The sequence below is a fragment of the Xyrauchen texanus genome, chromosome 3 (assembly GCF_025860055.1).
Source record: "Xyrauchen texanus isolate HMW12.3.18 chromosome 3, RBS_HiC_50CHRs, whole genome shotgun sequence".
NCBI lineage: Eukaryota > Metazoa > Chordata > Actinopteri > Cypriniformes > Catostomidae > Xyrauchen > Xyrauchen texanus.
This window is the reverse complement of record NC_068278.1, coordinates 55657620-55671012: the sequence shown is the minus strand read 5'-3', so window position 1 is coordinate 55671012 and position 13393 is coordinate 55657620.

The following is a 13393-nucleotide window of genomic DNA, read 5'->3' as shown; positions in this document are numbered from 1 at the left end:
AGGTCCATAGCTAGAGGGGTGAAAGGTGGTAATGATTCTAGGGGCCCACAGGTCCAGGGGGCCCACAACAAATCTAAACTGTATTTTTTTAATAGGAGAAGGGTCCAAAGCAATATACAGTCAGGGACCCCAGAATATCCTACTACAGCCCTATTGCACTCACATCTGTACTGTGTAAAATTATGGAAAGGGTGGTTGGATATAGAACAGTTGGTAAATTATTTAGAGATTAAACATATTTTAATTAATTATCAAAGTGGGTTTAGAAAAAGGTTTCAACATTATGTAATATTATAGCAATAGAACATGAAGTTAGAAGAGCTATGGCTAAGGAAAGTATAATAGCTGTGTTTATAGATATTTAGAAGCCTTGGAGACTGCTGTCAAGCCAGCCTTCACGTTGTTTTGTGGCACGCATGTATACTACGCATTACGGTAAGAGCGTGTAAGAACTGATTTCAAAATAAAAGCAACTTTCCGGTGAACGTGATTTCACGTTCATTCAATCGATCAGTCGGTCGATAATGAATGAATGAATGAATTTTTTTTTATAAATGAATAAAGACAAATACATAAATAACTACATAAAACAAAATGCTTAATATTAAACAAAAAAATAAAACATTTTAATAACACAAATAAAAATAACACCTGCAAACTTAATAATAAAGAATACATTTCCGAAGACCATCTGACTTTTAAGCACCAAAATGATAAAATGTCACTGAGAAACTTCCTGTTTCCACAGACCAATTTCACTTTAGAATGATGGTACACCACTTCAGAGTGTCACTCACACAATATCAGGACAGTCTAATGTTGAATTTCAAAATTAAAGCCCTCTGACATGTCATATATATGCTGTGTTTTCTATAAATTCAAGATATATATGAAAAGGAAACTCTGTTTCCTCAGAACAATTTCACTTCAGAATGATAGAACACCACCTCAGAGTGTCACTCACACAATATCACTTGTGTTGAATTTCAAAATTAAAGGCCTCTAAAATGTAATATATATACACATATATTCCCTCTAAATTCTGATGGATATTAAAAGGAACCAGAATGTCAGAGTGTGCACCTCCTCTCTGCAGACTGTGATCAGACCTACCACCATCGTATCATCAGCCAACTTAATGATGGCACTGGAGCTGTGTGTTGCCACACAGTCATGTGTCTACAGGGAATACAGGAGTGGGCTAAGTTGAGGGTCAGTGATGAGGCGATGTTGCTGCCCATTCTAACCACCTGGCACCTACCTGACAGGAAGACCAGGATCCAGCTGCACAGCGAGCTGTTTAAGCCCAGAGCCCGGAGTTTCTCATCAAGCTTTGAGGGCACTATGATGTTGAATGCTGAGCTGTAGTCTACAAACAGCATTTTCACATATGTGTTCCTTTATTCCAGGTGGGAGAGAGATGTGTGGTGTAGATGCAATGCAACATTAGTGGAGCGGTTGTTGTGGTAAGCAAACTGTAGTGGGTCCAGTGAGGAAGGCAGCACAGAGCAGATGTAATCTCTCAAAGCATTTGCTGATGATGGGGGTCAGAGCAACAGGACGCCAGTCATTTTAGCAAGTGATTTTGGATTGCTTTGGTACATGCACAATGATGGATGTTTTAAAGCATGTGTGGACCACAGACAAGGAGAGGGAAAGCACCAGTCAGTTGGTTCGCGCATGCTCTGGTAACGCGGCCCAGAATGCCGCCTGGACCCGTGGCTTTACGGATATTCAACTGTTGGTAGGAACGGTTTACATCCGCTACGGGGCGGTGTTTCGAGGGCGGTGTTATTGCCCTCGAAACAAGCATAAAAATTATTAAGATCATCTGGGAGAGAGGCAGCGGTGTTCACGGCGGAGATTGTATTCACTCTGAAGTCTGTGATTATTTTAATTCCCTGCCACATGCTTCTAGAGTCGGTTATATTGAACTGTCCTTCAATCTTGTCCCTGTACTGGCGTTTGGCTGCTCAGATAGTTTTTCAGAGGGCATAACTTGCTTGTTTATGCTCCTCCGCATTCCCGAATTAAAAGTGGAGGTCCACCCACTTTTTGGTTGGGGTAGATCCATATATTTTTGATTGGCACTACATCCTCTATGCACTTCCCGATAAAACGTTATGCTATCAGTGTAGACCTCGATGTCATCATCAGAGGCAGACCAGAACATCTCCCAATCCATGTGATCAAACAGTCTTGTAGCGTGGAATCTGATTGGTCTGACCACTGGATCGATCTGAGGGCATGTGCTTCCTGTTTCAGTTTTTACCTGTAAGTGGGAAGAAACAAAATGGAAGAGTGGTCTGATTTGCCAAATGGTGGGTGGGGGAGGGATTTGTAGCCAGAGAGTAGCAATGGTCCAAAACCAGGTCCCCTCATGTGTTGAAACTAATGTGATGGTATTTTGGTGCTATTGACTTGAAGTTGGCTTTGTTAAAGTCGCCGGTCACAATGAAAATGGCCTCAGGGTGCGCAGTTTCCTGCTCATTTTTACTAACATACAGTTCCTTGAGAGCCCGGTCTGTGTTGGCTTGTGGGAGAATGTACACACATCTGTGATAATGACCGCTGTGAATCCCCTTTGTTAGCCAGAATGGTCGACACAGAAGCATGTGAAATTCCAGATCAGGAGAGCAGAATGTACGTTCCTCTGATCACACCACGATTTGTTGATCATAAAACATACACCACCACCTCTGCTTTTACCTGAGAGGTCTTTTGCTCTGTCCGCTCAGTGAAAGGAGAACCCCACGGGTTCGATGGCTGAGTCTGGAATCTCCTCAGACATCCAAGTTTCTGTAAGGCAGATAATGCAGCAGTCCCTCGTCTCTCATTGGAACGAGATCCACGATCTCAGCTCGCAGAGCTTGTTGTCAAGAGACTGAACATTTGCCAGTAGAATGCTGGGTAGCGGGGGTCGATTTGTGCAACTTCTTAGTCTGACGAGAACGCCGGATCTCCTTCTCCGTTTCCAGCTACGTTTCCACGGGCGGACTGCCCAGACAAAGGCTGTCGTGTTTGTTAACAGTGGGTCGGCATTGAGGTATTTAATGTCCGAAATGTAAATGTAAGAAATACAAATATAACTGAGATATGCAACACTTGTAAATACATTTACAACTTCTGTATCACTGATCAATAAAACTGAGTACATTCAACCATAACAATTCCTCGGTCATTGCCCATGCTGCCTCAAGGCCTGAGTGAGTGCCTGTCGTAGGTTGGTGTAACTGCTGTTTAAATGTTTCTTCCTTATCAACCATCAATCCTACTTCCCATCATAGGAAGCTGTCTTCTCTCTTTGACTGATCCCAGTGGGTGGGAGCAATGTACTCTGCTTTATGTACTCTACAATCTACAGTTGTCTACAATCAGTGGTGGAACGTAAGTAAGAACATTTACTCAAATCCTGTCCAGTGAAAACCATGTATCTCCAAATATGGTGGTTTTGAATTTGAAGTTTTCTGAGAAACTGAAGGATTAAGTGTTCCTTTATGGGTTTAGGAAATTATCCTCCTTAAGCTAAATAAACTATTTAGAGATATGTGGTTCTCACAGGATAGCGATGCTACAAACATATGATGATGTTATAGAATATGATACATTGCTGTAGATTAATCTACCCATCAGTATTTAAAGTAGCTCAACCTTAAAAATCTACAGCAGTGAAATGCAACGTATATAATCAACACATAACACAGACAGGGACCGTTTTTATGCATTAATGATTACTTTTACTTTTGATACATTAAGTAAATGATGCTGATAATTCTTACATTCTGTTGGAGCCATTACAATTGTACGTAGGGTGGCACTGTGGGTATCCATGGTAATCTACTTAAGTGTAGGACTAACTGATACAGGTGTGGCTTACAGCGAGGTTTATTGTTTTTACTTTTGACCATGAGGCAAGGTAAAGGTGGTGTGTTTATTTTGAGATAGATACTTTTAATATTCATTGTAATCTATATGAAGAGTAATCTAATTACATAGTGGGTAACATTTGTTCAAAAATACTGACAGGTCTAAATTTGAGAGAGTACCATGATATTTCCACCTCGTAATTTTATAGATCCATTGTGACACATGTGAGAGGTGGTTCCATGAACAGTGCCAGGACATGGACGCCAAAGACCTGGAACATGCCAGGGTAGACAGTTGGAACACCAGCTTGTGCCATTAAATTCCTCCGTGTTGAAGCATGGTTTTACATATATATATGTCTTTATGTATATACATATATATTTGTTTTTATCACCTACTTTTATTTATTTATTACTACCATATTGTCAACAGTTGGCAATACAGTTAACTCTATAGTGATTTCTATCACTTCGACATGTGACACATGTAACGCATCACACTGACATACTCCACCTCCTATCGGTGTCCCTGTAATAATAAAGAATATTGTTAGAGGATAACAAACAACATGGGGCTAGGTATGAAAATAACTTAACTGGAAATGACAATGCCATTACAGATTTTATATGGCTTTAATTTTGAAATTCAACACCAAAATGCCCTGACATAGTGTGAGTGATACTCTGAGGTGGTGTACTATCATTCTGAAGTGAAATTGGTCTCTTACCATAATGCCTAGAATACAGGTCCTTCTCAAAAAATTAGCATATTGTGATAAAGTTCATTATTTTCCATAATGTAATGATAAAAATTAAACTTTCATATATTTTAGATTCATTGCACACCAACTGAAATATTTCAGGTCTTTTATTGTTTTAATACTGATGATTTTGGCATACAGCTCATGAAAACCCCAAATTCCTATCTCAAAAAATTAGCATATCATGAAAAGGGTCTCTAAACGAGCTATTAACCTAATCATCTGAATCAACTAATTAACTCTAAACACCTGCAAAGATTCCTGAGGCTTTTAAAAACTCCCAGCCTGTTTCATTACTCAAAACCGCAATCATGGGTAAGACTGCCGACCTGACTGCTGTCCAGAAGGCCATCATTGACACCCTCAAGCAAGAGGGTAAGACACAGAAAGAAATTTCTGAACAAATAGGCTGTTCCCAGAGTGCTGTATCAAGGCACCTCAGTGGGAAGTCTGTGGGAAGGAAAAAGTGTGGCAAAAAACGCTGCACAACGAGAAGAGGTGACCGGACCCTGAGGAAGATTGTGGAGAAGGACCGATTCCAGACCTTGGGGGACCTCGCGGAAGCAGTGGACTGAGTCTGGAGTAGAAACATCCAGAGCCACCGTGCACAGGCACCAGAAACAGCGGCAGAAGCGCCTGACCTGGGCTACAGAGAAGCAGCACTGGACTGTTGCTCAGTGGTCCAAAGTACTTTTTTCGGATGAAAGCAAATTTTGCATGTCATTCGAAATCAAGGTGCCAGAGTCTGGAGGAAGACTGGGGAGAAGGAAATGCCAAAATGCCTGAAGTCCAGTGTCAAGTACCCACAGTCAGTGATGGTCTGGGGTGCCATGTCAGCTGCTGGTGTTGGTCCACTGTGTTTTATCAAGGGCAGGGTCAATGCAGCTAGCTATCAGGAGATTTTGGAGCACTTCATGCTTCCATCTGCTGAAAAGCTTTATGGAGATGAAGATTTCATTTTTCAGCATGACCTGGCACCTGCTCACAGTGCCAAAACCACTGGTAAATGGTTTACTGACCATGGTATTACTGTGCTCAATTGGCCTGCCAACTCTCCTGACCTGAACCCCATAGAGAATCTGTGGGATATTGTGAAGAGAAAGTTGAGAGACGCAAGACCCAACACTCTGGATGAGCTTAAGGCCGCTATCGAAGCATCCTGGGCCTCCATAACACCTCAGCAGTGCCACAGGCTGATTGCCTCCATGCCACTCCGCATTGAAGCAGTCATTTCTGCAAAAGGATTCCCGACCAAGTATTGAGTGCATAACTGAACATAATTATTTGAAGGTTGACTTTTTTGTATTAAAAACACTTCTTTTATTGGTCGGATGAAATATGCAAATTTTTTGAGATAGGAATTTTGGGTTTTCATGAGCTGTATGCCAAAATCATCAGTATTAAAACAATAAAAGACCTGAAATATTTCAGTTGGTGTGCAATGAATCTAAAATATATGAAAGTTTAATTTTTATCATTACATTATGGAAAATAATGACCTTTATCACAATATGCTAATTTTTTGAGAAGGACCTGTATATGCGTGGGGTTAGCTTGACCATGTTTTTCTAAATGGAGGCTAGCTTGCCCAGTCTTTGGAGGGAGGCACTGCTTTTCAAATTAGCAAACTGTGGCATTGGGGGAAGAATGTATTGGTGGATAAAGAATTTCTTACTATCAGATATTGTTCATGTAAGTAATGGGACCCCACAGGGAAGTGTGATATGTCCAGTACTGTTTAATATTATGATTATGCAGATGTTGGTCAAAGTATTGGGACCACCCTATATGCTGATGATGGGGCTCTTCGGGCGAAAGGAAAAATGGATTGAATGTAATGAAAAGGCTACAGGGAGCATTAAAAAGGTGGACAGCTGGGCAATATAATGGGGTTTTAAAATATCTATTTCTAAGACAAATTATTCAAATTTTAGCTGGTCTAGAAACAAATTTGGAAGGTAATTTAAAATGAAATGGTTCTCCAATTGAAAGAGTTGACTGTTTTAAGTATTTAGGAGTTTGGCTGGATCCCAAATTAACATGGAGAATACACTTTAACAAAATAATAGAAAAAAACAATACAGTTTTAAGTATCATGCAATGTTTAACAGGCTACGAATGGGGATAAGAGTACTCTTTTACTTATCTATCAAATTATGATTAGGACTGTTTTTAATTTTGGGTGTCAAACATATGGATCAGCTGCAGATTGTAATTTAAAAAGCTTGATCTAGAACAGGCAAATGCACTACGAATATGTAGTGGTGCTTTTAAAAGTACTCCAATCCCGGCACTATTATTTGAAATGGGGAAGAGCTATTAGATATAAGAAGAATTAAACTAACTTTCAATTATTGGAACAAACTCCGGGGAAGAACTGTGGATTGTCCTGCTAATATAGTACTATAAGAATGTTCTGATTTTGTCAAATCAAAGAAAAAGTTTGTATGTCATATAAGGCAATGTTTAATATGGGCTGAAAAGTTTAAGATTTTAAATATTGCTCCTGGAATTAATATTGCTTCTGAATTGTTCATTCAGAATGTGACATTCGTTTTTATGGGTACCTGCACATAACGAAATTAAGGGCAATTAAGAAGCAGATAAACTTGCTAAAGTGTCATTAAAACAAGAGAAAGTAGGCATTAGAGTGGTATTTGGAAGAACCGAATTAAGAAGTAAACTAGTGTCAGGTATTGGGACGCTATGGCAGCACCAATGGGAAGATGACAGTAGGGGGAGACATCTTTTCTCAATACAGCCACGTTAAAACTCATGGTGGATACATTTCAGGAAATAACCAATTCCAACATGTATTGTTGTCCAGACTTAGGTTTGGCCTTTGTAGATTGAATGCAAATCTTTATATTATAGGAAAACATCTGGATGAATTATGTGATGTATGTAGAGTATCTGAAACTGTATTACTTGAATGTTTGAAATTTGATAAAGCGAGGAAGGAATTATATGATAAATTAATGAAAATTGGCGTAACCACCTGTTCCTTATCCACTCTTCTTGGCCCAAAGGACAAAATATCTGAAAACTCAAAATATGTTATAGAGAGGGCCTGGGTAGCTCAGCGAGTATTGATGCTGACTACCACCCCTGGAGTTGTGAGTTCAAATCCAGGTTGTGCTGAGTGACTCCTGCCAGGTCTCCTAAGCAACCAAATTGGCCCGGTTGCTAGGGAGGGTAGAGTGGTGGGGTAACCTCCTCATGGTCACGATTAGTGGTTCTCACTCTCAATTGAGTGCGTGGTAATTTGTGTGTGGATAGTGGAGTGTAGCATGAGCCTCCACAAGCTGGGAGTCTCCGCAGTGTTATGCACAACGAGCCACCTGATAAGATGCACGGACTGACGGTCTCAGAAGCGGAGGCAACTGAGACTTGTCCTCCACCACACAGATTGAGGTGAGTAACTGCGCCACTATGAGGACCTACTAAGTGTTGGGAATTGAGCAGTCCAAATTGGGAGAAAAGGGATAAAATTTATTCAAAATATATATATATATAAAAATTAAACAAACAAAGTCTTCTGGTGTTTGTGTCAGGATTTGACAAAATACCTTTTTTTTGCCAGTGAGGTTTAAAATGTCCTGTTGGGGGCACTAATGCGCCAAATGGCATTCAATCTACCATAAAACTCTAGAAGAAGAAGAGTCCATTCCGCAAGTTGGGCAGAATTTCCGGTTGACTAGCGGAAGTGCGATTGGTTGGTGTTTTATGTGTTGCCGGTGACTTTTTTGCTTGCGTGTCATTCGTTTAGATTCTTGTTTTTTAAATGTTGTAAGATGTCTTAAACATTTCCCAGACAATGTGTGCAGTTAATGGTTATCCTAATAATCAAGCACAACTTAAGTTTTATCTAAAACAGCAATGTTATGATCAGAAACCACTCGCAAAGCAAAGCGCTCCAATCCCAGTTGCTGCTTCTTCCATCGGCTGCCTACAGAAATATTGACTTAGAATATCTGTTTGAAAAAGCTTGGAATAATTTGTTTGTGTGCTCTTTTCACTTCATTAGCAAGAAGTCAACAGCGGGGATTACTTATATTATCCACCGTTATGGTGGATATTCTTTCTGCGCGCCTTCTTAAAGAAGTTTTCATGACTATCTGTTCCAGTGTGACAGCTATAATTAACAGCTCATTAGCAAGTGGAGTTGTTCCAAGTAGTTTTAAACATGCAATTCTACATCCTTTGTTTAAAAAGAATCACTTTTGGATCTGGTAATACACAACAGTTACAGACCAATCACCAAACTGCCTTTTATTTCCATGATTTTGGAGAGAGTTGTTTATTCACAGCTCTACTCCTATCTAAATACATTTAACATTTTAGATGCATTTCAGTCTGATTTCAGACACTTGCACAGCACTGAATCTGCATTGTTGAAGGTCACTAATGATATTTTTCTCTCCATGGATTCAGGTTCACCTGTCATCTTAGTTTTATTAGATCTCAGTGCTGCATTTGACACTATTGACCATAATATTCTCCTCAATCGTCTAGAATATATGGTTGGCATCCAGGGTATGGCCCTCCAGTGGTTTTCCACCTATATAAAAGAAAGGGTGTTCTCTGTAAATTTAGGTCATTTTTCTTCAACGTTGGCTCAATTACAGTGTGGTGTCCCTCAAGGGTTGATATTAGGACCCTTGTTATTTTCCCTGTATATGCTTCCTCTGAGCTCAGAGTACAGCATATCTTATCACTGTTATGCTGACTATTCACAGTTGCCCAGTTGGGTCCTCTGTCATCAAATGTACAAGATCACGTGAGTGATTTTAGACTCCTCGTTACTTTTCAATAAGGAGATCAGTGCTGTTGTCAAGAGTAGCTTTTTCCACCTGAGATCTATCGCTAAAATAAAAAAATATTTCCCATAAAGACTTTGGACAGACAAGTGGAAATTGTGATCCACTCACTTGTTATTACATCACACTATTGTAACTCATTGTACACTGGTCTCCCCCAAACTGCGTTAACCTGCCTACAGCTGGATCAAAACAAAGCAGCTAGGCTTTTAACAGGGTCAAGAAAGAGGGATCACATTTCAAAAAATAAAAATTCCAATATATCAGTGACCTTCTCCTCCCTTACTCCCCTACCAGAGTACTCAGGCCTTCTGATCAACTTCTATTGAGGGATCCGCTATAGATCTAAGGGTGACCGTGCCTTTTCTGTGATAGTTCCCAATCTCTGGAACAGTCTCCCTTTCCATGTGAGGTCAGCTTCATCATTAGCCATTTTCAAATATTCTTTAAAAACATATTTTTATTCGGTAGCTTTTGAATAGATCCTTGAATAGTTTGAAATGGATAAATTCATGATGCTTTATCAAAATTTTAAATATTTATTTGATCATGTTTCATATTTAACTGAATCACTCTGTCATATTTAATCACTCTGTCATTATTTATTTATTTATTTGTTTGATCTTTAAAGCACTTTGGGTCAACTTCTGTTGCTTTTAAATGTGCTCTTTAAATAAAGGTCGACTTGACTTGAGTTGACTTGACGTTACGGTCTGGCTTCGATAGACGTTCAGAAACGGAGCGCAATGAATTACATAAACGATAGCATTATAGTGTTAACAGATGTGTGTACATGTGCTGAAAGTTCATAAGACATTTTGAGAGTTTGTTCATTTCTATTCAGCTTTGGCCTTTGTGAATCCATCACATGTTTTGAAATGGCATTATTACTGAGTATAAAAAGGAACAGTGTTTTACCTGAACTGTCTATGAGAAGTGAAGATGTTTTCATGCTGTTGAGATGTTTTATCACGTTTTAAATGAATTGTATTATGATTTTCCACTTTCCTGCATGTATCCTGCCAGCAATTCACTTTCTTTTGAGTGTCTTTGCAGAATGTGCATGTCTTGCTTTAAGGAATAGTTAACCCAAAAATGAAGATTATATATGACATATTGGGGTGGCTGTGGCTCAGTTGGTAGAGCGGGTCAGCCACTAATTGCAGTGTTGGCGGTTTGATTCCCAGCCCACATGACTCCACATGCCGAAGTATCCTTGGGCAAGACACTGAACCCCAAGTTGCTCCCAATGGCAGGCTTGCATCTTGAATGGCAGCTCTGCCGTCATTGGTGTGAGTGTATGGGTGAATGTGACTAGACTCAATATATGCTTTAAAATAAACATGATTATCTACAGATCTTGAAACATGTCCAACATTACAGCTGTGAAGGTGCTAATAAGCTACATAGCTTTTCAGGTGAGTCTGCTCAGGTTCTTCCATCGATGGATAAAGGGTCAATAAAATAACTAAAATGCTTCTATTTGTGATATTTGGCAATCTTCCTGAAACCCATAATCGTTAACAGATAGGTGAGGAAGAACAATATCGCCTCGTTATAATTCTGTGATAATTTGTTCTCAAGTTTCCATCATTTTTAATGCTGCATTAGTACATAACTTAACAACTGTTTATGCTTAACCGGAACTTCTGCCCATATCGCCCGCAAAGCATCATGGGACTCATGCAATTTAGAGTCTCCAGTTCACTTAACCTGCATGTTTTTTGGGCTTGTGGGGGAAACCGGAGCACCCGGAGGAAACCCAGGCGAACACGGGGAGAACATGCATCCCAGTTGAGCCGGGACTCGAACCCAGAACCTTCTTGCTGTGAGGCGACAGTGCAACCACTGCATTTGTTATTATTATTTGTATTAATAAATGGGTGGCAGTTGCTCAGTGGTTAGCATTTGTAAAGGGATATAAGCGGGCAAGGAGGAGGCGAGAACTGGCTTGACAATATAAATAATAGTTTATTGAGAGACAAAAGACACAAACACACGTGACGGTCAGCTGCCCGTAAACGACCTCTCTCTCGTCGCACCACCATCCGCAGTCGGCCTTTATCCCTCTCGGAGGCTTAATTATCCTGATAAGGGACCAGGTGTGTATAATCACGACCCGGCCCCGCCCTGTCACAGCATTATAATAATAATTATTATTAATATTATAAGATTCTATGCAGGAAACCGATGGAGTGCGTACTCCAGGTAGGCGGGCTTCTCCCTTAGAGATAGGGTGAGGATCTCAGTCATCCGTGAGGAGCTCGGAGTAGAGCCGCTGCTCCTTTGCGTTGAAAGGAGTCAGTTGAGGTGGTTTGGGCATCTGGTAAGGATGCCCCCTGGCCGCCTCCCTAGGGAGGTGTTTCAGGCACGTCCAGCTGGGAGGAGGCCTCGGGGAAGACCCAGGATTAGGTGGAGAGATTACATCTCCACACTGGCCTGGGAATGCCTCGGGGTCCCCCAGTCAGAGCTGGTTAATGTGGCTCGGGATAGGGAAGTTTGGGGCCCCCTGCTGGAGCAGCTGCCCCCGCGACCCGACTTCGGATAAGCGGTTGAAGATGGATGGATGGATTATAAGATTCTTTATTCACAAGTTGATATAGTCATTTTGTATTTATTTATTATTTCTTACAGCGGTGCAAATTATTTAATGAAAGTATAGTTGTTGAAAACATGAAATCAATGTGAAATGTTACATGTCAATAATACATATTTTTAATTTATACAAATTTCCCAACCGTAGGATTTTATTATTTATTGATATTCCGCCAACTATTTACCTTTGTTGCCAAAAAATATACACCAGTTCTGCCTATGATAATATTAATAAAAATCATTATTATTATTAATAATAATATTATTATTACTATAAATTAGATTCTTTATTCACAAGCTGAAATGGTTGGAAAATATTTGCATTTATTTATTACAGTGGTGCAAAATACCGTATTATAATTGTTAAACAAGAAAGCAATAAGAAATGTTAAATATTAATGATAAATATTTTTAATATATACAATTTGCCAACTGTATGATTCTTTTTTGTTTATTGACACCCTGACTAATAATAATAATAAAAATATTGATAATAAATATAATAATAATAATAATAATTATGATCATTAATATTAATTTTATTTAAAAAATCTTATTTGATATTTAAAAATACATTTTATACTGTTTAATTTCAAAATATTATTTGATTATTTCAAACTCAATAATTGTATACATTATTTATGGTGTAAATATATATTTTAACATTTGAATTTATATATTATTATTATTTATTGATTTAAATATGAATATGAACTCACATTAACTCTCAAGCCACTCAAGCAGCATTAAAGCCTGTAACTCATTCCTTCTTTACATTTCCATTATGGACTGCTGACAACCAGGTGATCACGTTTCTAAACTGGAATGTCAAGGCAAATTACCGTCTGATGTTTGATGACACTGGGATCACAGCAGCATTGAAGTTAAACATCACACAAAGGCCCTAAAACCCTTGCTAAAGATCCCCAGAGTAAAACAGCATGACAGTCACTAATAAGGAAGGTTCTCTATAAACCAGACCAGACCCCCTGAAAGGCTTCAATGGGCCACATCGACCTCCCCATGCCAGTCAGTAGGGTGAGACCATTAACAGCGTTTGTGTCAGAGTCAGCCCCTCAAAATAATCCCTCATTAGAGGACTTGCCTGCAGTCTTTTTCCACTTGTTTCTCTAAGCTGGATCACATTATTTGAGTGAGTGCCTTTTGCCCCCAAATTTTCTAGAGCTATTTAGATAAAAGATGCTGGGGATTTAGTTCCCGTTACTAAGTGCATTTTTCTCTCTAAATGGCCGAGCTTAAAGGAAATGGCACAAATGTTTTTGCCAAGTATATGCAAAAGGTGTGAAACTAAACAAATGATTTGATGGAGTCAATGAGTGAGTGGAAAATG